We start from the raw sequence: 27,308 nt of genomic DNA on the forward strand, positions 1-27,308 counted from the left end.
TCCCTGACCTCAGACTATACTACAAAGCTACAGTAATCAAGAGAGTATGGTACTGGCACAAAAACAGACATATAGATCAATGGAACAGGATAGAAAACCCAGAGATAAACACACACACATATGGTCATCCTATTTTTGATAAAGGAGGCAACATATACAATGGAGAAAAGACAGCCTCTTCAATAAGTAGTGCTGGGAAAACTGGACAGCTACATGTAAAAGAATGAAATTAGAACACTCCCTAACACCATACACAAAAATAAACTCAAAATTGATTAAAGACCTAAATGTAAGGCCAGACACTATAAAAGTCTTAGAGGAAAACAAAGGGAGAACACTGTATGACATAAATCACAGCAAGATCCTTTTTGACCCACCTCTTAGAGAAATGGAAATAAAAACAAAAATAAACAAATGAACCTAATGAAACTTAAAAGCTTTTGCACAGCAAAGGAAACCATAAGCAAGACGAAAAGACAACCCTCACAATAGGAGAAAATGTTTACAAATAAAGCAACTGACAAAGGATTAATCTCCAAAATATACAAGCAGCTCATGCAGCTCAACATGAAAAGAACAAACAACCCAATTCCAAAATGGATAGAAGCCCTAAATAGACATTTCTCCAAAGAAGATATACAGATAGCCAACAAACACATGAAAGAATGCTTAACATCACTAATCATTAGAGAAATGCAAAGCAAAACTACAATGTGGTATCACCTCACACCAGTCAGAATGGCCATCACCAAAACATCTACAAACAGTAAGTGCTGGAGGGCGTGTGGAGAAAAGGGAACCCTCTTGCACTGTTGGTGGGAATGTAAACTGATACAGTCACTATGGAGAACAGTATGGCAGTTTCTTAAAAAACTAAAAATAGAACTACTGTATGACCCAGCAATCCCACTCCTGGGCATATACACTGAGAAAACCATAATTCAAAAGAGTCGTGTACCACAATGTTCATTGCAGCACATTACAATCACCAGGACACGGAAGCAACCTAAGTGTCCATTGACAGATGAATGGATAAAGAATATGTCAGACATATATACAATGGAATATTACTCAGCCATAAAAAGAAACGAAATTGAGTTATTTGTAGTGAGGTGGGTTGACCTAGAGTCTGTCATACGAGTGAAGTTAGTGAGAAAGAGAAAAACAAATACCTATGCTAACACATATATATGGAATCGAAAAAAAAAAAAAGAATTGTTCTGAAGAACCTAGGTACAGGACAGGAATAAAGATGCAGCCGTAGAGAATGGACTTGAGGACAAGGGGAGGAGGAAGGGTAAGCTGGGATGAAGTGAGACAGTGGCATGGACATATATACACTACCAAATGTAAAATAGATAGTGAGTGGGAAGCAGCTGCATAGCACAGGGAGATCAACTCAGTGTTTTGTGACCATCTAGAGTGGTGGGATAGGGAGGGTGGGAGGGAGATGCAAGAGGGAGGAGCTATGGGAATATATGTATCTGTATAGCTGATTCACTTTGTTATAAAGCAGAAACTAACACACCATTGTAAAGCAATTATACTCCAATAAAGATGTTAAAAAAATGAATTTCCATGTAAGAGATGACTTCTTACAGTCCTAGATGTATCTACTGTCACAAAGAGAAAATAAAAACCCTTACTCTTGTTTTTGCCTCTGGTTAGATTCACCTTCTACTCACAGAAAGGACCACCTACACATGGCCCTAACTGCAGAAGAGATTACGGAAGCAAAAATTTTTTGCTCTCCTAGAGGCTGTGCTTATTGGCCTTGTATAATGACCTACATAACCTAATGCATTCATGACTCCTTGACTGTTTTTATCTTATGTCAGCTGACTCTGGGTTCCCAGAGTTTGTTTTTGACTACTGATACCTCTCTCATCTTTCTCTAGATTTCTCTATATCTATCTATCTATCTATCTATCTATCTATCTATCTATCTATCTATCTATCTATCTACCTATGTATCCATCTTTCAGCTCTCTATATCTAACCTTTTTCCTCAATCTTGGTTTTCTGTCTCTGATTAATATTTCCCTAGAGCAGCTTGAAACCAAATCTGTCAATCTCAATTTAAGATATTCTCTAGCTCATGCATACACTTGGTCAGTCCCTTAGTAGTTGTTCAGTGTGTCAGTTTTTATGAAGTCAGTGATTGACTTCTAGGCCTTTCCAGTATAATTTCATGTAAACTGCTACCATATATCATGGTGCCTTGTTTATGGTGCTATAATCTTTATACATAGATTCCAATTTATTCATCCATTGTTAGTTGCTGTGCTAGTAAAAAAAATTGCATAGGCAAAAAAATAATAAATTTGTGCCTTAGGGAGGCTAGATTTTAGAGTGGAGAAAAGATATATGCAATAATATTACAAATGCTGCACAGTAGTACCTATGGACTACCTAGGAAAAAATCCTGTATTATACACTTACTAGTGAATGACTTTAAACATGTTAAATTCTACACATATTTACTGACACATTATACGAATTCAATGAATATTTATGGCTAGAGTTGTAGAAAGTCTTAATGCACAATGAATTCTCAAAATGTGGGGAAATAAGGGTATGTTAACATAATTTTAGATTATATATCTTTTTATTATCTTTGTCACTAACAGTTGTATTCTCAGTATGAACTATCTAGACTTTGATTTGTCGATTGCTCCTTTATTTGAAACTATCTTTCTACCTAGATTTATGGCATTGCCTCATTCTTCTCTTATAGACTGATATTTTTTCCTTCATATTAACTCTTGATTTATTCTCTCTAGCAATTCTTATGAATAGGATCATATATCATTTTCCAGAATAAAATTTTAATATACTAAGGTATAAAATGTCTTTCTCATATTACTTATAATCAAACCCATAATTAATAATTTGAAATACTATCTGGAAATTTCTCTAAAATGATTTTCATTGAAAAAGCAGTTTATAAGTAATAGATTGTAGTTGACAATTTCATTGAAGACTTGTAACTTAAAAACAGAAAATAAAAGAGAGAAAAAATACCTTGTTGAATGATCTGACATATAAAAAATACTAAGTTTACTTCTGAGTACTTGGGAAATGGGATCACATTTAGAATTTATGTAGCCATGGCTCCACATTGTTTTGTTTTGTTTTGTTTTGTTGCAGTACGTGGACCTCTCACTGTTGTGGCCTCTGCCATTGCGGAGCACAGGCTCTGGATGCACAGGCTCAGCAGCCATGGCTCACGGGCTCAGCCACTCAACAGCATGCGGGATCCTCCTGGACCGGGGCTCGAACCTGTGTTCCCTGCATCAGCAGGTGGACTCTCAATGACTGCGCCACAAGGGAAGCCCCATGGCTCCACATTTAGGTAGGCATGGTACTATCAAATTAGAATAGCTCGTGTTGTTTGTAGAATAATGGTTTAATCTTTTCTTTTCCTTTTCTCTGATGAGAAAGGCAGGGTTTGGAAGGCAGTATGGATAGAATCCACTATTAAAATCTTCTCCTCCAGCAAAAAAAAAAAAAAAAAAAAAAAAAAAAAAAGGATAAAATGAGAAACAATTCAGTTCAACTGAAACCAATTCTTCATTTTAATCATAAATTATTTTGAAAAATGTTCATGTAATACGGTTTAGATTCCTTCAGCTTTGAGTAAAATCACAGTCTTTTGTAGTTTTCCACCTGTAAATCTTGTGAAGATCAATAATACTCTTCTCACAGTCAAAAGTCAAAGATTGATTTTCAGTTTTGATTCTCTATGTCTTCCACATTTAGGACACTGTTTAGTGGCACTATTGTAAACACTCTCATTTCTTGGTTTCTATAGTGATGTTCTATCTATCATTTCTCTCTCTCTCTCTCTAATCTACCTATCTATCATCATCTTACCAACATCATTTATCATTAAGACCCAACTCAATGGTAGTAAAAATTTCACTATCTATCGAACTTTATTTCCCAGAATTTGCCAGCATTTAGAAATGTTTCTGTAATAGCAATTGCAATGTGCTTCTTAATACAATGCTGTATTGCATCTTTTTATCTAACATAATGGCTATCACATAAAAATGTTTGTTGAAGGGATGAGTGGATAGATTGAGTCAACCAACTTACCTTGCTCAGTGACCCATATGACCTCATGGTTAGTCTTTTTTAATGTTTGACTTTCCGCTGAGTATTGGCAGCAAATTGGGGAGACAGGGGAGCATGATGAGGATGTTTATCCTACCGACCTCTGCCCTATCATAGTTTCCTTCTATCAGGGTTGCTTTGGTCTGAAGTTGTTTCTCTTAATGAAAATTAAGTCTTTCTCAGGGTTCATTTCCATAAGGTTGGGGTGAGAGATGCTAGGACATCTATATTTGCTCATCAGCCTTACCCAGATGAAGAGTAAATTTTCTTGTACCTTTATAACAGGAGGTAATAGTACAATTTGGAGCAAGTCTCCCACTGAAGTGAGGCTCCCACCTCCCACAGAGACTGGAAGATAGAGGTGCTATCTTCCTTGGTGATTACATTTCCAAGAGATGGCTCCCAGGTCCTTGAGAAAAACAGTCTTGTTATATAAAACTGGTAAAAGTCTTTTAAAAAGATTTATTCCTCAGAGGGGCAGAGAAAGAATTTTCAATTACCAATTTTCTAAAGTAAATGCTTTAAGGAAAAGAGGTAATGGACTTCTGTGGTTAGGCCATCTGGATTCTGTAAAGGACCATGTGGGAGGGAGATCAGGGGCTTAGAGGCAGGAGGAAGCCTGTTTAAAGTTTAGTCAAGCTGAACTAAGGAAACTTTAAGGTCATCTTGCTGAGTATAATTTAGAAAGAAAGTATAAGAACCCCTTAGAGAGGATGGTTCACACAAATGTGATGTACAGGCAAATGAAACAAGCTCAGTTAAGTCTGAAGCATATAATGTGAGAGCAAGTGTTTTTAGAGATGAGTCCATAAAAATTACAAAGTGAAAAGTCTTACAAGTACATTGAAATATAATCTGGTTCAGCTAATTAAAAGGTAATTTAAAACCTATTGGAGGCACAAATGTATGACATAGAAGCAATACCAAAAAGACAAAAATGATGCCACTGAGTCGACGAGGGAACAGCATTTCATTAATAGAATTATGAGTAAATAATGCCAAAGGTGATCACTTAGAAACAGCTTATGGAGGTAGCAATTAGAAGTCTGTCCATGGCCTTTAAGACAGAAATCTTCAGAGTAGTGGAGAGAGGAATTAGATGTAAAGACTTGAGAAACTAGTGAATAGAAGTAGAAAATATAAAGGAAGGCCATTTTATAGAACTTTCAAGTAATCTGGCAATAAAGAGAAGGAAAGGTAAAGCATTGTGATTCTTTATATTAAGCAAAGTTTTTAGAAGTAGTTCTGTATTGGTATGTATTAGGATAGTTTCTATGGCTTAGTTATTTGGGATTTTTCCTCTTTACTTGTTCAGTCTACCTGCCTGGTCCAAAATTTGCTTGGTGGAGAAAAGAAAATGTCTCATCAGACATATTGTCTGCCTCAGATAGATTTATCCCAACCTGATCCTCATTTGTCTGGATTAACCATCTCTAGACCCATTTGTTATATGTCTTGATCTTCGGCCTGCCTCACACCCCTGGCTTAACTGATTTTGCCACAGTTAGAAAATAGTTTTCTTAGTAAGACTTTATAAATGTAAATGATTTTATGTTGAGATCATGGTTGATATAAACAATGTTGAAGTTATTATTATCTCTACTACCCAGTGAAGAACTTAAAGTAAAATTAATTTAGCTACAATAATATTGCCAATTAATGTAGACTTAATATTTAAATCCAGTAAGACTCATGCTCTATTCTAAATCACTATATTTAAGGTTTGAAAAAAAATAGAGTGGAGACTAAAATGCAAGTGTAGGTATTTTGGTCACCAAGAAACTTTATATAATCTGTATAAATAGATAATTTATTATTCTTTAAAATTATGTGGGATAGTCAGGTCCAATATAGATAAATATCTTATAATACAATAATAGAACAAAGAATTCAAATATTTTTAGTTTCCCTAAAGACAGAATTAATACACATTGCTACCCAATTTGTCTTATTTTATTCGATCAAGTTAGATTTATGTTAAACAGACTAGAAGAATGTTAAATCATTCCTATCTCTAAAAAATACTTAAGAATAATGCATTCATTATTATTCAAATGATCAATAATAACTTTAATATTACTGTTCTCCCAAGATAAATTTCTCTCTGATCACTGCCCACTATTTAATCATACTTTCAATATTAGTAATATGTTGGCCTAAATGTTTCATGTTGAGCTATTATTATACCTATACTGTATTTTCTCTTGCCCAGTAAGCCTGTCAAAACGCAAATTGCTTTCTCTGACCAAAACTACAGCAGGAGCTCAGCCTGGCTCCTTTTTGCACAAAACCAGCAACAGATTTGTTAACGGCTGCTCTTGGGGTCTGTACACAAAATGGAAACTTCAGAACCTTGCAGGACCCACAGTTTTTCTGTCTGCAGCCCAGGAATCATTTAACAGTAGATGACATTTTTGGCAATGTATAATTAAAGAGCTTGTTTTAGTGACACCACACACTGTGAAACACATAATAAAAGAGAGGTGGGGGAAGGTAACATGCATGAGTGTACAATTTAGATTGTGGCAGAGAATGTGAGTACAGCTGGGAGCTTGACAGTTTTGGCGTGGTTGCTGAGATCAGATTTGGAAAAACAAATCACTATATGTTTCAACATTATCTAGGTGACGAATGAATCAATAAGCTAATTAAATATATCTTTCCTTCCTTATTCTGCTAATTAAGACTGGAGAAGATTATAAACAGGACCACAACATGACAAACCAGAGGTCGTCATTTAATTTGGATACCAGCATCACCTTTCCAAGATATTGATATTTGGTTTACAGGGGAATAAAATAAGGAGAATTTAAGTGACTCTGACTTGCATTATTCTGAACACATATGATGCTGTGATTCAGATTGATGGGATGTAATAGATCTTTAAAACAGGACAGCTTTGGATCAATGGGGTTAGCATATTGGGTTATATTTCTTTTACAATCAGCTTTTTAAATATTCTTCATCATTTGCTGCTAAAAGCAAAGGCAATCTTGTAGTTTAGAAAGTTGATTTAAAAAATAAATTAGAAACTAAAGAGAAGAAATGTATTCTATTCCATTCCTGACAGTTGTACATCCCATTACTCATTAATAACTTACCATGATTAAATGTGTTTTACAGTCATTGTTTTCACCATGGATGACATCCTTCTACATGTCTGTTACCATTGACTACTTTTGCCTACATCTGAAATGTATGTAAATGAAATCATACTGTATGTGCACATTTTGATCAAGCTTTTTAAATTAACATTATATTAGTGAGATTTATCAAAGTTGTTACACATAAGTGTAGTTCATTCACTTTCATTGATGTAAGGCTTTCCATAATAATTCCTATTATTCTATGCCATGCTATATGTGGTTAATATTGATGGACATTTTAGTTATTATAAATAATGCTGATGTAAAGATGTTTTACATGTATTTTGATGACCATGTGTAAGCATATTGATAGACACATACGTAGAAATAGAATTTCTGCTTTACAAAATATATGTATATTTAGCCTTTCTAATATTTCCAACAATTTTCCAAAGGGGATGTACAAAGTTATACTCCCACTATCAGTATATAAGAGTTTCATATCCTCCCCAAAGCTTAGAAATATTAGTATTTTGTTATATTTTAGTAATTCTAGTGAGTATAGAGTGGTATTTCATTATTGTTTTCATTTTCATTTTCCTGATAATGAATGATGTTGAGCATCTTTTCATGTTCTAAATCATTTGGATGACTTTTATTGAAAGTACCTGCCCAAGTCTTTAGGCTGTGTTTTTTTTTTTTTTTGTTTTGTTTTTTGGTTTGTTTGGTTTTTGTTTTTGCGGTACACGGGTCTCTCACTGTTGTGGCCTCTCCCATTGCGGAGTACAGGCTCCAGACGCGCAGGCCCAGCGGCCATGGCTCACGGGCCCAGCCGCTCCGCAGCATGTGGTATCCTCCCGGACTGGGGCATGAACCTCTATCCCCTGCATTGGCAGGCGGACTCCCAACCACTGCTCCACCAGGGAAGCCCTAGGCTGTTTTTTATTGGGTTGTCTATCTTGATGTTACTGATCTGAAATATTTCTTTTTGTATTCTAAATATCTTTCATATATATGTGTGTATACAGACACATATATACATTTCTATACACTCTTCTCTCTATGGCTTTCTTTTTCTGAGTCTTAATAGTGTCTTTTGGGACTTCCCTGGTGGTGCAGCGGTTATGAATCGGCCTGCCAATGCAGGGGACATGGGTTTGATCCCTGGTGCGGGAAGATCCCACATGCCATGGAGCAACTAAGCCCGTGCACAACAACTACTAAGCCTGTGCTAGAGGGCCCACGAGCCACAACTACTGAGCCCATGTGCTGCAACTACTGAGCTCTCGTGCTGCAACTACTGAAGCCCATGTGCCTAGAGCCCATGCTCCGCAACAAGAGAAGCAATCACAATGAAAACCACAACAAAGAGTAGCCCTTGCTCACCACAGCTAGAGAAAGCCCATGCACAGCAACACAGACCCAATGCAGCCAAAAAAATAAATAATAAGTAAATAAGTAAATAGTGTCATTTGAGAGAAACAGAATGTCTTAATTTTAATAAAATCTAACTTTCCAGTTTTTCATTTTTTTAACATCTTTATTGGAGTATAATTGCTTTACTATGTTGTGTTAGTTTCTGCTGTATAACAAAGTGAATCAGCTATACATATACATATATCCCCATATCCCCTCCCTCTTGTACCTCCCTCCCACTCTTCCTATTCCACCTCTCTAGGTGGTCACAAAACACTGAGCTGATCTCCCTGTGCTATGTGACTGCTTCCCACTCACTATCTATTTTACATTTGGCAGTGTGTATATGTCCATGCCACTCTCTCACTTCATCCCAGCTTACCCTTCCTCCTCCCATTGTGCTGAAGTCCATTCTCTATGTCTGCGTCTTTATTCCTGTCCTGCCCCTAGGTTCATCAGAAACTTTTTGTTTAGATTCCATATATATGTGTTAGCATACGGTATTTGTTTTTCTCTTTCTGACTTACTTCACTCAGTATGACAGATTCTAGGTCCATCCACTTCACTACAAATAACTCAATTTTGTTCCTTTTAATGGCTGAGTAATATTCTATTGTATATATGTGCCACATCTTCTATATCCATTCATCTGTCGATGGACACTTAGGTTGCTTCCATGTCCTGGATATTGTGAATAGTGTTGCAGTGAATATTGAGGTGCATGTATCTTTTTGAATGATGGTTTTCTCCAGATATATGCCCAGAAGTGAGATTTCTGGATCATGTGATAGCTCTATTTTCAGTTTAGGAAGAACACTCTCTGACATAAATCACAGCAAGATCTTTTTTGATCCACCTCCTAGAGCAATTGAAAATAAAAACAAAAATAAACAAATGGGACCTAATTAAACTTAAAAGCTATTGCACAGCAAAGGAAACCATGAAAAAGACAAAAAGAAAACCCTCAGAATGGGAGAAAATATTTACACATGAAGCAACTGACAAGGGATTAATCTCCAAAATATACAAGCAGCTCATGCAGCTCAATATCAGAAAAACAAACAATCAAATCCAAAAATGGGTGGAAGATCTAAATAGACATTTCTCCAGAGAAGATATACAGATGGTTAAAAAACACATGAATTATTAGAGAAAACACTAATTGTTAAAATTATTAAATTTATTTTAAAAAATATTAAAATTATTAAAATCACTAATTATTAGAGAAATGCAAATCAAAGCTGCAATGAGGTATCATCTCACACCAGTCAGAATAGCTATCATCAAAAAATCTACAAACAATAAATGCTGGAAACAGTGTGGAGAAAAGGGAACCCTCCTACACTGTTGGTGGAAATGCAAACTGCTATAGCTACTATGGAGAACAGTATGGAGGTTCTTTGATCATTCCTTTAAGATATTAATGATTTTGCTAAACTTTATACTCAACTTTATAATTTGTGTATTTCTCTATTTTATATTCATTTTCTACTTCTTTGATTGCTTACTCTTCTTTCTTAATCATTTCTAATGTTCACATTCATTATGTTTGATTTTCCCTTTTATTTCTAACTTCTTGAAATAGATATTTTAATAAATTAATGTTTTTCAGCCTCTTTCTTTCATACTCATTTAATTGTATAATTTTTTTTCTCTTTCAAATTGAGATAATGATTTCAACTGCTTATGCTTTGGAATAAAAGAGAACAGTTTTTTTTTTGTTTTTTGTTTTTTTTTGTAGATGAGACTTTGCACACCTGCCACTCAATTTCAATATACTTGTATTTTATATGAGGCTCTAAAAAGATTTCAAGAGACCAAAATCATAATATGGCAGTTGAAAATCAGTTCTAGAATATATCTGAGTGATTAAATTCTAACTAGTGCTACACAATGCTCATATTAGATGAGAAAGAACTGCAAAATTATATAATTTATCATCTTAATAATATTTACAGAGCCCTATGGAGAAAAATAAGGATTAAAAATTATTTGTAATATTTACATATGTTTAATTATGTATTGAAATGATAATTATACATTATACAAACATATTTAAAGTATACTAATTTTCCAATGATTGATTTTGATTAAAATAAATCAGGATTATGGGAAAAGTGTTAGACTTAAGTGTTAAGGTAAGATTAATAATAAATTTCAATTATTGGAAAAGCTCAAATAAATAATTAACATTTGGTGAACTGTTAATCTACCTTTCAAACTCTGTATTAAACACTTTGCATACCAAATCTTATTCAATTATTGTAAGTATTCTATGAGGTGGGTAATTTATCATCCCCATTTGAGAAAGTCACATTTCTGATCTGCTAAGGGACTTCCAAGATCACAGAGCAAATAGATGTAGAAACTAGGATTTAATGTGTTTCTGTCTGTCCTGGGAACACAGTATCTACCAACTCAGGTAAGTTTTTCTTAAGAACAAGGGCACTGTTTATTTTTCTTATAGTATAAGCACTTATTTACTATAATCTTCAGATTCTTCTTTTTAGAATTCTTAACAGTTTATAGACACTAGTAATATAGGTGTCCAAATATAGAATCTGAAGTTTCTTTCAAATCACAGAGGAGTCTGAGCCTAAGAGGCTGCAAACAATTAGATCAAATCCTCAGGAAAAAAATTCATGTTAGATTTCATGAGGTTACACATGACTTAAGAGCTGGGTCTGAATCTTTACTCCCAAGGTTTTGTTTCCATGTTAAACACTTGGCACTAAACTCATAATCCATAAGGTTGTTCTTCTCTTTGTTTAGTTATGGGCTTTTATTTTTTTCTTCAGGTAAACTTTCAGGCTTAAACGTCTTTTAGGAATAGGATATATCTAGCTGATAATGCAGTGAAGTATCCCTTTATCCTTGTCATTCTTTTCCGTTATTATTCTTTCTTCCTCTGGTTGGTTGTCCAGGAACCAAATGCAATTCTTTCTCCACTACTAAAGTATACCCATACTTTTTATTATGCAGTGCATTGCTTTCAATGGAATCAGTACTTACATGTCATTGGTGTTGCTATTTAGATAGAGCGTTAATCCAAATCACTTCCTGACAATAAACTAATGAAAACTATTGAACTACTGTGTTTACTATGCTTGAGAGCATATTACAAAGAGTGGCTTTGTGTGTGATTTCCAGGAACAATGAAAGGGTAACGGAATGGGAGAACTTCATATATCAGTTTCACCTGAATAAATATGAAAAGATGTAATTGACTTAACTGTCTGTACTTACTAATATTTAAAAATTGTTGGGAATAGTAGAGCTTTCAGAAATGTTTCCTATTAGAAATGCATTACTTTACATGATTACGCACAATTATTTCTGTCATGAATCTTCCATTTCCTATTGGTATAGCTTTTCTACCTCACTATTCACTTAAAAAACAAAATAGAGGCTTGTGGATACAAATGTTGAGTTGTGACTGAATCATTTGTCACAACTTCTTTTGGAATTTGTGTCGGTTGGTTTCCTTAGGGAAACAGACTGAAAATCAGGTTTGCAAGCAAAAGGTTTAATAGGAGGTGTTTCCTCATGCCTCTCATGTGAGGAAAGTGGAGCAAGACTAGACGGACAGTAGCAACAGAGGCCTCAATCACTCATTCAGGGGGCTCCGGAGCTGTAGCACTTTTCAGATTTGTCATTTTTGACACCAGGGGGTCTGGGCATTTATTTTTTAAATTAAAGTATAGTCAATTTACAATGTTTCAGGGGTATAGCAACGTGATTCAGTTATATATATATATATTTTTTTCAGATTCTTTTTTTCAGATTCTTTTCCATTATAGGTTATTACAAGATATTAAATATAGTTCCCTGTGCTATACAGTAGGTCCTTGTTTATTTTATATATAGTAGTGTGTATCTGTTAATCCCAAATTCCTAATTTATCCCATCCATAGTCTTTCTCCTTTGGAAATCATAAATTGTTTTCTATGTCTGTGTCTATTTCCACTTTGTAAATAAGTTCATTTGTATCTTTTTTTAAGATATAAATGATATTGTATGATATTTGTCTTTCTCTGATTTACTTCATTTAGTATGAGAATGTCTAGGTCCACCAATGTTGCTGCAAATGGCATTATTTTGTTCTTTTTTATGGCTGAGTAATACTCCACTATATATATGTGCCACATCTTCTTTATCCATTCATCTGTCGATGAACATTTAGGTTGCTTTAATATCTTGACTATTGTAAATAGTGCTGCTATGAACATTGGGGTGCATACATCTTTTCAAATTAGAATTTTTATCTTTTTCAGATATATGGGCCTGGGCCTTTTGAAACCTCATAAGAACTGTCTTGGGATGCTTGTTGCCTTGGAAAGAGCATGTCACTGTGGAAGAGGCAGCTTCCTTTGGCTGCAGGAAATTCCTGAAGAGGGACTGGGCTGTAAGTTGTCAGGTAAGGTCTCAGTTCTGAAGGAGGATCTGAATATCAGGCCTCAGGATATATGAATCTTTAAAAGACATGTTTGAAATCGATATGCTACCTACCTCTATCTATTTATATATGCTATGTTCTGAATGGGGCTTTCCATTTTTTAAAACTCACTCTTTATTTGCAGCTTTCTTTAAGTTTCAGTATTCATTATTTTCTCTCAAAACATGTGAAAAGTGTTCTCTTATTTTGAATATATTTATATATTTTTAATCAAATAGGAGGCTAGACATGTCTGAAGGAAAGAGTACCATATAAAATGCAAGATCAAATATATTCAAAATTAATATTAGAATAATTTGAATTTTAAAGCTTAATGATCCCTCAAATATAATATGAAATAACAAAATCATAAAAATAAAATATTCTGAAAGTGTATGTAAGCTTTCTCCCAAGGGTTCCTTGATGTTTTGACTCAAAAGTAGATGAAAAGAAATGTTGATGTACCTTTATCAACAAGAATTATATTAAATAACATTACCTAATATAGGCATTCTCTCTTCTGAGTATTAAATTTAACTGAAATTTTAACTAAGCTTTTAGGTAAATATATTATATCACAAAAGGTCATTTAAAAACCATGTGTTCATTTCCTCACATATAGCACAAGTCTGAATCTATGATTTTCAATTCTATGATGTGCTCAGAAAGAATTTTAAATGAATACTATACAGAGCAATGACTTTCAGAAAGTATTCAGAAAGGGCTCTCAGCAACTGCTAGCATTTATTGAATGCTATGTTCTAGAAACTGGGCTGTGTACTTAATATATCTTATCTCATTTAATTCTCTGCAGGACAAGAAGGTAAGTCCATTAAGACTGTTTTCCAGATGAGAAATCTGAGACTCAGGGTTTAATGAAGTTACCTAAGGCTACAAAGATAGTAAACTTAGAAATCAAGAAATAGATCTATCTTTATTTGGATCCAACACACAGGCTCTTTCTACTGTTACCAAGCTATAGGGGTTCAACAAAATTGGTAGTCACTGAGCTGGAAGTTGAGTACTAAGCAGAATGCATAAGATAAGCAGTCAAAGTTCTTGACACATAGTACTCAGAGACCATTTCTACCCACTACCAGAATTAGTGATAACATAGACAGGAAATCAACTTAGATCTAGGGATGGTTGTTCCAGAGTTTATTATGTAGAACAGTATAATAACAATTATACACTCCCACAAAAGAGGAGAATAGGGTGGTTCCCTTCCAAAGTTTCCCAAATAACTTTGATACATAATGGTTTAAACAGATATAATTTTAAACTGCAGGATCTTAATATAATAACGTGCATTGTAAACACCCCCAAAAGAGTAGGGGTATATGAATCATAACTCCAAATGCTTTTGGCCAAATAATCTTTTTCTTTTTTTTAAACTGGCCGTCTCTCAGCACTCATTTCTTCAGGATACATTTCAGTTGATTCTGTGATATTATGTTAAATATAGATATCCACTCCAGAAGAAAAAGTACACTAAAATTATAGCTACAGGATGACTATATTATCATTATTTAGAACTACATAAACTAAAAGAACAAAATCAGACAAAAACTGTGCAACACAATTAGGAAGTTGGGCTGGATTTCGTTTACAAAACCTGCTTAATATACAGTCAGTCCAGCGTTAACTGAATTACTCTCTCTTTTTTCTTTTCTTTTTTTCTTGTCTTACAGTTTTATTAAATAAAAACTCAACTAATAAAGAATATTGTGTTACCTTTGGCTCCTATTCTGCAGTTTTTTTAAAACATCTTTATTGGAGTATAATTGCTTTACGTTGTTGTGTTAGTTTCTGCTGTATAACAAAGTGAATCAGATATATGTATACATATATCCCCATATCCCCTCCCTCTTGTGTCTCCCTCCCACCCTCCCTATCCCACTGCTCTAGGTGGTCACGAAGCACTGAGTTGATCTCCCTGTGCTATGTGGCTGCTTCCCACTAGCTATCTATTTTACATTTGGTAGTGTATATATGTCCATGCCACTCTCTCACTTCGTCCCAGCTTACCCTTCCCCCTCCCCAGATCCAAACATCCTCAATTCTTTTTCATGCCAACAACTTAAATTGTCTTCACTTAAGCAATCTACAGATTTTGTCAAGCTGGGACTTGGGAGGCATCAGGACAGGACTGATGGAGATTTGAGGGACAGAAAGGGGACCAAGGCCTAAGTTCAGACACATAGAAATGGGCAGGAGTTTCTCAAGATAAGAGAAGCAAGCATGTGGGCAGCATAAAGGAGAGAAAAGGGAAGTCACAGGCTAATTTTATAAAACTGGGCAATGAAGGGCAGGTCTAAGAAGTCAGCTGAAATAGTGGTCCATGGCACAAACTGTAGTGTGGATAACCATGTTTCTGGTACCCAGACAAAAAAATTGGCTAAGAAAAGAAGCAAAAAAAGTGAAAGAACACAGGCTAATTGCAAGCTATTTGAGGTCAGGACATAGGCACAGGACACTAGAAACCACTTGATACCAACTCAAGGACTTTCTGAGAATGGTGGGTCTCCTAATTTCCTTCTGTCCAGAATCAGCTCCTCTGAAGTGCTACCCAGATGGAGAACCTTAAGCACATGAAATTGAGGGAGTCAGATGAGGGGATAAAAGCAAATGGTTACAACAGTTGTCTCTGTACCTGGAAGGATATCTTAAAGTAGGGGGGCAAGAGATGTCTAAAATGAAGGACTAAGAGGAACTCACATTATTCAAAACAATATAGTTGAACTGTGGCTGCATGTACAAAGTCAGATTCCTGTTTTTTTTTTTCTATTAATTACTGAAAACTGTTCCCAAATTATTTCATATTTTGCCAGTTTAGGAAGAACCATTATCAGATTTATGTGAAAGAAAATTTCATTGAAAGCATCTTCTCAATGATACAGAATTATATACTGGGAGAGTTAATGTACTAGGTATTTCACCATTATCCTATTTACTAAGATCACTGCAAAAAAAATATTTTAACTAAGAGACATAGACACTCTCTGAAAAAAATGTGAAGTTCTCTTAAGCAAATATTACTTATTACTTTCAGAAGCATAGTTTTTCAATTTAAGTAGCCCCATTATGAGTCTTTTCTCTGGTCACAAATATTTCTGAGTCTCAGTATATGGCCAATGTCATGTTACATATGTTTTAAAAAGTGTATGTTTTTTTAAATAGGATAATATTTTGGTTAAAACTTTTACTGAGTATGTGTAGAGATTAAGGAAAATATTATTCATTAATTATCCTTGGGGAACAAAATTAATCTGGTGCAATATTTTAGATATATAAGCTATATAAACAAACAAATACCCTTTGCCTAAATTAAAATAGAAGAGATTGTGCACATATGCTTTTATCTACTAAAAGATTAGCCAAAATAATCTGATTTTCCTTGACGGTCTAATTTCAATGTCTTTGTTAAAAAAGACCAAACCTAGTGACAATGGGAGCAGTGATCATTTCAGTGACATTGGGAAATTTGTTTATGATGGATTTTATGAAATGGAGGCAAGTTTTATGGCATACTTACCTTTGAAAACACTTTTAAAATTTTATTTGCTGTAACACACAATTAGTTAAGATTCAAGCCAAAGTACTGTCCTTGTGCATACAACATATGTTGTAAGTGGTTCTTGGCTGAATTTGCTGAAGAAGTTTATTAAGTTGTTGCAGTATATTTTCCTTGTCAAAAGAGAAAATAAATAATACTTCTGTGCAGTTATTTCAGGGACATCATTTTAAAGTTAGCACCATTCCTAATGGAAAACCTTTTGCAATTCAACAGTGGCAACATTGAGATAAGGCTAAAAATACCAAGTGGAAAGAATAAAGATGATTTGTGAAGGATTTCAAAACATTAAAAAAATGTATTTTTGGAAATAGCTTTAGAAAATTTACTCTGTGGGGAAATGACCAGATGGTAAGAAGATGAAGAGGTATAATTAGGGAATGTCATAAGTTATTATGTGATATAGAGTTTAGATACTATTTGCATAAATCAAGGATATATCACCTTCTAACTCAAGTCAAGCTTCAAAATGATAAGTTAACACAAGTCAAAACTAGTTTATCATTATAAATGCAGTGAAAAGGGTAAAGAAGGCAAAGTCTCTTCCTCCTTTCCTCTTTTTTCTATTGGCTATCACAAAGAAACTTTTTTGAACTCTGTTCTCTATTAGTAAACGTGAGTTGTTGTATATTGCATTAGTAGGTACAATGACATTGAGCTGAGAAAAGAAGCCAAGTCCAGGCAAGTCAGTCATGTTTCAAAATATACAAAAGCATGCAAAATAGGGTAGTAATGTCTGCCCTATTTAATATATAGGAAATGGGTGTAGTTATAAAATCAAATGAGAATATGCGTATGAAAATGCTTTCAGTAAAGAGCTATTAAAGATAGGATTAGTAGGATAATAACTGAGTGACTCAGACCTTGAGAAGATATATTTCCTGGATCTTAAACCAACTTTATTGAGAAATAATTCATCTACAATAAAATTCACAGATTTAGTGACCCCAACCCAATCAAAATGTAGCATTTCTATCTTTGCAGTTGATTCTTGCACCTTCACTTCCCCACCCCAGGCTATCATTGATCTCATTTATACCACAGTAATTTTATTTTGCCTGTTCTAGAATTTCATGGAAATGGAACCATACATTGCACATTCTCTTGTGTCTAGCTTTTTTTACTCAGTATGATGCTGGAGAGATTCACCTATGTTAATGAAATTTCAAAAGTTTGTTCATTTTATTTCTGAGTTGATTTCTACTGTATGAATGGACTACATTTTTCAAAATCCATTCTCTTGTCAAGAGATATTGTATTGTTTCCAGATTTTTGATTTTTTTTGTTTGTTTTTTACTGTGATGAATAAAACTTTCATGAACATTCATATAGAAGTCTGTCTACAAACATATGTTTTCATCTCTCTTGTGTAAACACCTAAGAATAAAATTACTGTGTTGCCTACCTAGTAATTACTCCTGAGAAATGAAAACATATGTCCACAAAAAAAAAAAAGGAAAAAAATCCTCATGCAGACGTTCATAGCAGCTACTTTATTTATATTTTAAGAGTCTCCTTTGGGCTAGAGGATGAGATTGAGTATTAATGGATGAGGCACATACTCTTTTTTCCTTGTTAAGGGGTTCAATGGTTCCGTAGTCAAACACCATATGAACTAGTTAATTCTGGAGAGAACAATGAGACTGATAAGATAGAGAGAGGGATTTCTACCTGTCTCTGGGGTTTTAATGTATTAACTTAGGCTCTGAGACTTGGAAAACCTGAAGTGTACCTGGAGTGGTGCTGGAAGAAGAAACAGTAAGTTGCTATTATTATATCGATGTGGAGCTAGTCTAGGCATAATCAGCAGCGTAATTATAGAGTGGCAGTGGATAGCAGCAGCTCAGATAACAACTCTGAGTCCTGAGGCAAAAGTAAGAACACAGGTGGTGCTAGTCAGCTGAGGACAGATCTGTCCAGGACAGTGGTCATGGCATGAGGGTTGGCATTGGCACAAACAGCAAAGAGGGAGAATAAAGGAATCTATTCAAAGATCTATATCTTGAGAAAGTCCCAGAAATAACTTGAGAAATGACTCTTTTGTAGGATATTGATACCTGGCAAGTAAGTAAGTATTCTAATAATGTGAATATAAAAATTACATACGTTTTAGTTTGTCCGCACTGATTCAGGACAACAGTGGAAATGAGTTTTGTTTTTGTTAAATCACGTAACTCATATGTTTAAGGCTTATAGTATGTGACCTTACTAACATTAGACATTAACCTAAATTAAACAGTAACCTAAAACTAATTGATTTGGGACATATTCTTATTGAATAAGTCTAAGTCCATTCAGCTTTGGAAATGCTCAGAAAATGAGTGGTAAAACTCTGCTGGAATATTTCTACCATGCCGCTTGGATAACTATATGAGGTTGTACTCACCAGTTTCAAAGATTATTTCCTTGTCTCTGTGTACTCCATTACACTAATAAAAATATTGAGATTGTCCACTGATCACTGGAATTAATGCTTCTTCTGGAAAAGTCCAAAATTTTTCTCCTGTTTTTCTGGTTTTAGGCAACCTTCCCACATTTCTCAATTAAGAATTCCAGCTATAATGATTACTTATCATTTCAGTAGAATTAAAGTTAAAGTATTGCAAGACAGACATTACAGTTATAAATTTTGAGTTGGTTTTAATCATGCTATTATACCCACAAGGTAACCGAGAATAAGAAATCCATTGACGGCTGTATCTGAACTTGCATGTTAAATTATAGATGTAGAATGTAAAAAGAACATGGTTCCATTTTTTTTCTTTAAGCGGGTATAATTTAATTTTAATTTTGGCTTATCCCCTGTCATATAAAGCTTACCAGGCCTTAAAATGGTAGAGTCTCCTCTGTAATTACAATTGGTACATTTGAAATCACTAACCTGTAAAAAAGAGCTTCCTTCTAAAAGCCTCCATAGAGTATAGGTTATCACCGGCCAGGCAGGCTTACCACCCACTCTCATCATGAAGCCATGAATAACTAAAAATGATCCTCTAATATGTGGCTGCTGTAACTATGTGTAGACACGGCTGTTTTTAACTCTTTGGTTTGAGAACTGGCCAGAAATTATTACTCAAAACAAAACACCTTCTTTCCAATTGCTGCTTGCCAGGTGCAGTTTTCTGCAGTTCTTATCATGGTCCCTCTGTGTTACATTTAAAATATGCTAAAACTTCCTCTTTTATTCATATGTGTTCCTCTTCCACTAATGTAAGTTCCTTGAATATCAATCTTTCACCTGGTAATAAGAAAATGAATTATTAGGCCATGATTTTTTTTAACTCTTCACTAGGCATCACAGATCTCCTATATTTAGTATATATTATTAGCTACTTAGCATCCAAAGTAAGGAAGTTTTCATTCTACATCTCCATTCCTATTGAAAGTAGATGCCATGTCAACTCTATGAATCTGATTCATTAATTATATTTCTGAGATAATATTTGTTCCTTATTGTCCTAATTTGTTTTATGAGGGGATTTGAAATTTCTAATAGTACATTGAAGTTGAAGAAAAAGTCTTAGAGTTCCAGATGTTACATATGGATCATACAAAGGATTTCTTGGGCATCTGGTAACTAAGAAGAGTACTCAATATCGATGTCAGATAAAGATAAAGTCAGATCCCTGGAGAAGAGGACATGAAAAATATATGATACTCCCAGGATTTTCCTATAGAGAGCAGTTATGTATATGTATTTGTATAGCTTTCTTTTCTAAATAAAGAAAATTAGCTAAAATATATTAGATGACTTCGGATATGTTACTGATATCACCACCTTGACAAAAATTAAGAAGACCAGACATCTTACTTACAATAAATTATTTCACATTAGGAATAAAATTGTGTATGCTAATGAACTTGGAAAACTTGTGGAAAATAAAAAGAGTTCGTTAACCTTAGAGTCATGTGGATAAATCTCCATTGTTCCATCTCAGCTTCTCTCTTCTGCTTCATCTCCAGCATCACTGAAATGAGCTCTTTGCCCAGCATGGCAAACAGTATACAACATGTGGGTGCCAGGTCCTTCTTATGGTTCCATAGATTGACAGATGAATTTACATTGCTCTGGAATGCTGTTTCCAGTCCTATCCACCTCACGTACTCTCACTCCTGACATCATTTGTCTGAAGATTCCTTTATAAACTGCAGAGTAAGTGTGCTCCTTCCCTCCAATTTTTTTTTTCTCTTATGACTTCCTAGGCAGTAGTCTACCACATAGAACATCTCACAGAGTGTGCTAACTGTCCATTGGGCTGTCTCTCTTAGCAGGCTGAAAGAATTTTTCATGCAAAACTAGATTTTATGTGCATATTAATCTTCAATAACGCACATATTCCTGACACACAGTATATAATCAGTAATTATTTGTTGAATAAATAGAATTATACCACCAATTTGTTGGGCAGAGAAATAGAATTTAGTTTTTAAAAATTGAGGTTGTCTTCAGGGCTAACAGTTCAAATTTATATTATCACACAAACCTTGGTTCAGACTGAAGAACTTCGTGGTAGTTTTTTGTTTGTTTGTTTGTATGTTTTTGGTGTTAGTGTGATTCAAATGTTACTAAGGTATGAGCCATTTGCTTAATACTACATAGCAAGGGAATGCTGTGATCTGATCTGTGATTAAGAAACATAGCAACATTGTGAGGGAAAGAGAAGTGGAGAGATTAGACTCTTTACATTGGTGTTAAACTTTCACAAATCTACATATCAAAGAATCTGTAGCATTTGATGCCCTTCCTTTTTCTAATAGCACCTGACAGAAGCTTGGTGATACTTGAAAAATATTTGTTCCTTTAGGAACCAGATGAAATGCACTGTTTTTTGACTTATCTCAATGGATCTTATCAATAGTGTAATATTTGAAAATCTATATTTTAAGAAAATAAATTCCAAATATAACGTTTTAAAGAAAGCTAGAATTTTTTACAAGTATTAGAGAATAAATAATATCAAAGGGAATCAATAACTTTAAACTTACTATCTTTTACCACAGGAATCAGTAGACACATATAGCTGAAATTTCACTTGAATGTGTTTTGGCATAATTTGATCAACTATTATAAAACTTAAAAAGTGTGATTTCCAGAATTAAATATAATAAAACTTTCAATGTTCACTCATTTTTAAAATATTTACAGAAAAATGAGACTTACCTTTGAGTGTAGCAGAGAAATTAACATCCAACTCATAATAAAGCTGGGAAGGTTTAAGCAGAAAAAAAAAATTCACAAGGGCATAATTTAAAATAGTAGAAAATAGATAAATGTGTATATTTTTAAAACCATCTACAAAAGGTAGACTTTAATATAAAATTTAAAAGCACTCCTATTTTCCCCATAATTGATGTATTTGTTTTGTTTTTCAATAAGCACAAATTTGTTTGGCATATATAACAACTTAAAAATTAGGAAAATAGGATATTTAAGTAAACCAATAGGTTTTACCATTGTTGAACAACTTGGAAAAACACCTGGAATATTTATGTACGATACGATTAAAACCAATTACTCAATAATTAACCCCAAATAATTATCCCCTATTTCAAACAGAAAGAACTTCCTTAAAAACAGAGACACTGATAATAAAAGAATTGCCTTGGGTCAAATTTAGAAGAACCAGCTGAATAAGATATTGCAACATTCTGTGTGTTGAACAAGTTAGCCCTAATCTGAAATCAGAAAAATGATTAATCCCAAAGGTATTAAAGCATTCAGAGTATAGCCATCATATGTTATAAGGAATATCTTAGATCAAAGATCAAAGACAAAATACCAAAAAAAAAAAAAAAAGCAAAGCACAAGGGAAATTTGCATTACTAAAATAGGTATACCATGACTAAGCCTGGAGACATGAAGAATAGAGAGAAGAAAACAGTAGCTGAAGTCCTGGAGACTGGAACAGTTACGCACCACTGGGACTTGCCTTTTCAACTCTGCACACGACATAAAAAGAAATCTTGTCTGCAGTAGATTCCACAGAGAGACCAGGGATGCTGAAAAAGTTGGGGCTTCGGGGCTTCCCTGCTGGCACAGTGGTTGGGAGTTTGCCTGCCGATGCAGGGGACGCGGGTTCGTGGCCCGGTCCCGGAGGATCCCACATGCCGCGGAGCGGCTGGGCCCATGAGCCATGGCCACTGAGCCTGCACGTCCGGAGCCTGTGCTCCACAATGGGAGAGGCCACGACAGTGAGAGGCCCGCATACCACATTTAAAAAAAAAGAAAGAAAGATGGAGTTTTATTATCACAATTATAGTAATCTATCTTCTATAGAAGTACATCTCAATCTATCTGGATTATAGGCCCTTTGAGATGCTCCATAGGGGAAAAAAACAGTTATACATATTTTCAATGTAATTTCTTTTGGACTTCTTCTTAAACAGAATGAGTCCCCTGCTTAAACAAGTTTTGAGGATACACCTTCTTTTGCCCCCAAAATTGAGAAAAAAATAATCTTACCTTTGAGAAACAATTAAAGTGTAACCATTTGAAGCCAGTACACTGTGAATATATTCACATGAATAGCTCTTTCTTTGTTTTTGTGATTTTACTTCATTCTATTTCATTTATTTGTAGGCAATTAACTTCAGTGCCATCCTAACACTAATTTAGTACACAAATTTTGTGAAAAAAATTCAGGTGCCCAGTTTCTAGATCTCAACGTTCTGCAATGTTTCAGAAGCAGCATTTCAAGTCTTAGAGTTTTGGCCCATCACTTCTCTGAAACTACTCTGGCCAAAGTTACAATACCTTTGTTACTAAAGACAATGGACACATATTTTTTTCTCATATGGTAACTTTTGAAAGTGTATTGCCTGGTTTTTACTTCTACTCTCCAGAGTGCACAGCTTTTAGCTTATGGGGAGCAGCTACCTTAGATTTTCTCCTACATTGTTCTCACCTGCTTTCTAATCTCTTAAATATCTTGCTCATTGGTATCCCATGATAGCTCTTTTCTCTCTTTACATCCTCACTCTGGTTGGCTTCAGCCAGATGAGGTTTTCTGATTATTTAACTGTTTATGACTCCATCTGGTATTTATTTCAGAATGGAAATTAGCTAACTATGTCAACATCTAAGTTTATGGAATAAAATTCTTTTCAGTACCTGTAGCACTTGTCATTAGAGTTTATATGTAATAAAAATGGTAATTTAAATGTGTGAAAAATAGATTGCTCAAAATATAGGACAATTAGCAATCTACTAAAATAAATATAGATTTCTATCTCAGGTCATACATAAAAATAAATCTTATATGGATTGAACATTAAAATATTAGAAATTATGACTAAGTCATATAAAAATAGATAAAGCTAAGGTGTTATATCAGCAGACTTAGGGTGAATGAGAGCAAGAAGGGACGGAACCACTTAGTGATGCCAATGAGAGTTCAGTGACCTAAGCAACTTGTCACTTGTCCCTAGACTGGGAGGTGATTCCACCTACAAGTGCTACAATCTCCGCTGTTTCTCGTTTAACCACTACTTAGTAGTTTCTCTCTCAGCTAATGCTGCTCCTGGACAGTTACATTAAGGATCAGGTAAAACAAAGACGTAAATAAAAAACTGGTTGCTCCTCAAAAAAAAAAAAAAAAAAGTTTCTTTTATAAATGGTGAAAGAAAGAAGTTTAATTTTTAAAGCCTCATTAACAACCTTATTTACTTTTAGATTAATTATTTTAAATTGGTAATTTTAAAACACTGACACAAATAGAAAACTACTATTTAGTACTGAAACATATTGTAAATTTGAAAATATTAAGAAGATTCATTTATTTGATGCTCTTTATTTTAACACAATCATGTCTGTGTTAATTTAATAAAATGTACTTCAATGGCAATTATATGTTACTTTTAAGAATTTGAAGAAATATGTGATCACAACACATATAGTAAACAAGCATAATAAATGCTTTACAATAAATATCAATGATAAAACCTTTTAAAACTATTGATCTATAAATAAGATGATTATTTAGTAAATACCATGCTCAATAATCATGTGTAATGCATATCTTCCGATTAAACACATTAGTGGAAAGAAGTACTCTAATATTCTACAGCAGTAAAATATTTTCAGATAGTTTTGACCTTGAAAACCTTTTGAGCAACAAATTTTAGTAAGATCAATAAAGCAGACAGATAAAAGTAGAATTGCTTTTGAATCCATTCAGCCAGTCTATGTCTTTTGGTTGGAGCATTTAATCCATTTACATTTAAGGTAATTAACGATATGTATGTTCCTAGTCCCATTTTCTTAATTGCTTTGGGTTTATTATTGTAGGTCTTTTCCTTCTCTTGTGTTTCCTGCCTAGAGAAGTTCCTTTAGCATTTGTTGTAAAGCTGGGTTGGTGGTGCTGAATTCTTTTAGATTTTGCTTGTCTGTAAAGCTTTTGATTTCTCTGTCAGATCTGAATGAGATCCTTCCTGGGTAGAGTAATCTTGGTTGTAGGTTTTTCTCCTTCATCACTTTAAATATGTCCTGCCACTCCCTTCTGGCTTGCAGAGTTTCTGCTGAAAGATCAGCTGTTAACCTTATGGGGATTCCCTTATGTGATATTTGTTGTTTTTCCCTTGCTGCTTTTAATATTTGTTCTTTGTATTTAATTTTTGATAGTTTGATTAATATGTGTCTTGGCATGTTTCTCCTTGGATTTATCCTGTATGGGACTTTCTGTGCTTCCTGGACTTGATTAACTATTTCCTTTCCCATATTAGGGAATTTTCAACTATATCTCTTCTAATATTTTCTCAGTCTCTTTTTTTTTTCTCTTCTTCTTCTGGGACCCCTATAATTCGAATGTTGGTGCATTTAATTTGTCCCAGATGTTTCTGAGACTGTCCTCAATTCTTTTCATTCTTTTTTCTTTATTTTGCTCTGCAGTAGTTATTTCCACTATTTTATCTTCCAGGTCACTTATCCATTCTTCTGCCTAAATGTAAGGCCAGACACCATCAAACTCTTAGAGGAAAACATAGGCAGAACACTGTATGACATAAATAACAGCAAGATCCTTTTTGACTCACTTCCTAGAGAAATGGAAATAAAAACAAAAATAAACAAATGAGACCTAATGAAATTAAAAGATTTTGCACAGCAAAGGAAACCATAAACAAGACCAAAAGACAACCCTCAGAATGGGAGAAAATATTTGCAAATGAAGCAACTGACAAAGGATTAATTTCCAAAACATACAAGCAACTCATACAGCTCAATATCAAAAAAACAAACAACCCAATCCAAAAATGGGCAGAAGACCTAAATAGACATTTCTGCAAAGAAGATATACAGATTGCCAACAAACACATGAAAGAATGCTCAACATCATTAATCATCAGAGAAATGCAAATCAAAACTACAATGAGATATCATCTCACACCGGTCAGAATGGCCATCATCAAAAAATCTACAAACAATAAATGCTGGAGAGGGTGTGGAGAAAAGGGAACCCTCTTGCCCTGTTGGTGGGATGTAAATTGATACAGCCATTATGGAGAACAGTATGGAGGTTCCTTAAGAAACTACAAATAGAACTACCATATGACCCAGCAATCCCACTACTGGGCATATACCATGAGAAAACCATAATTCAAAAAGAGTCATGTACCGAAATGTTCATTGCAGCTCTATTTACAATAGCCAGGACACAGAAGCAACCTAAGTGTCCATCAACAGATGAATGGGTAAAGAAGATGTGGCACATATATACAATGGAATATTATGGAATATTAGCCATGAAAAGGAATGAAACTGAGTTATTTGTAGTGAGGTGGATGGACCTAGAGACCGTAATACAGAGTGAAGTAAGTCAGAAAGAAAAAAACAAATACATATATGGAATCTAAAAAAGAAAAAAGAAAAAAAATGGTCAGAAGAACCTAGGGGAAGATGGGAATAAAGATGCAGACTTACTAGAGAATGGACTTGAGGATTCAGGGAGGGGGAAGGGTAAGCTAGGACAAAGTAAGAGAGTGGCATGGACATATATACACTACCAAACGTAAAATAGATAGCTAGTGGGAAGCAGCCGCATAGCACAGGGAAATCAGCTCAGTGTTTTGTGACCACCTAGAAGGGTCACATATATATATATGGCCTGCTGGATCTTCTGCTGAGTGGGAGCCTGCAGTTTAGGGTGGGAAAGTTTAATAAAGCTGACATATTAGCCTTCATCTGTCAGATTACCTTATTCTTTAACTGTGCAGAAACCACATAAGTAAACTGGTGTGTCACATTTTTACCTTTAAACCCTATCAGCAACGCATTTCTTCTCTTTTCAATGCCCAATACCAGTTCTTCAACTTGCAAACTTTTAGTTAGCCACTAAGACCGACTTACAGGGCATCAGTTCTGTGAAGAATTTTTCTGAATGTCTGGCAGAGGTGATTGCTCTATTTTCACTGATGATACAACCCTTCGTTGTGTGTCTTTCTAATTACCTTCATTTGATCTATTTGTCACCAAAGTGTATATGATAAACAGCTCAAAGACAGTACTTACCTATTTTTGTGCCCCATCTACATAGTATTTAACAAATATTTATTCAGTAGACTGACGACACCTCACTTTCACTTTTGATGGCATACATAGCTTTCTCAAATACACAGATTTATAGGAAAATTTTAACCAAATCACAAGCATAAAGCTTTGGAGGAAACATTCATTCTGGATTAA

This window comes from Mesoplodon densirostris, chromosome 8, assembly GCF_025265405.1.
Source record: "Mesoplodon densirostris isolate mMesDen1 chromosome 8, mMesDen1 primary haplotype, whole genome shotgun sequence".
NCBI classification, from domain to species: Eukaryota; Metazoa; Chordata; class Mammalia; order Artiodactyla; family Ziphiidae; genus Mesoplodon; species Mesoplodon densirostris.